The sequence below is a fragment of the Sinocyclocheilus grahami genome, unplaced genomic scaffold (assembly GCF_001515645.1).
Source record: "Sinocyclocheilus grahami isolate Dianchi unplaced genomic scaffold, SAMN03320097.WGS_v1.1 scaffold7250.1, whole genome shotgun sequence".
Classification (NCBI taxonomy): domain Eukaryota; kingdom Metazoa; phylum Chordata; class Actinopteri; order Cypriniformes; family Cyprinidae; genus Sinocyclocheilus; species Sinocyclocheilus grahami.
The window spans coordinates 2285-2538 of NW_015511366.1; positions in this window are offsets into that span (position 1 = coordinate 2285).

Consider the following 254-nt stretch of genomic DNA (forward strand, 5'->3'; position numbering starts at 1 on the left):
TGAGTGATTGAGAGCAAAAAGAAGGAGAGGGAAAGGTGGAGTTGGTTTTCTTAGCTCCTTTGCATCCGTGTGCTCTTGAAATAGCTGATTCCGGAAATAATTTCAGGAAAGTACATTATAAGGTATCACCCTGACGCCGGTCTAATCTTAAAAACAACTCCAGCATGCAGCTTTTTTTTCCCACCCTTCCCAAAACAGCAACATCTTCACTCAGAACTTTGATAATAAGTTCAAAATGAATCAAGTATTTCTTT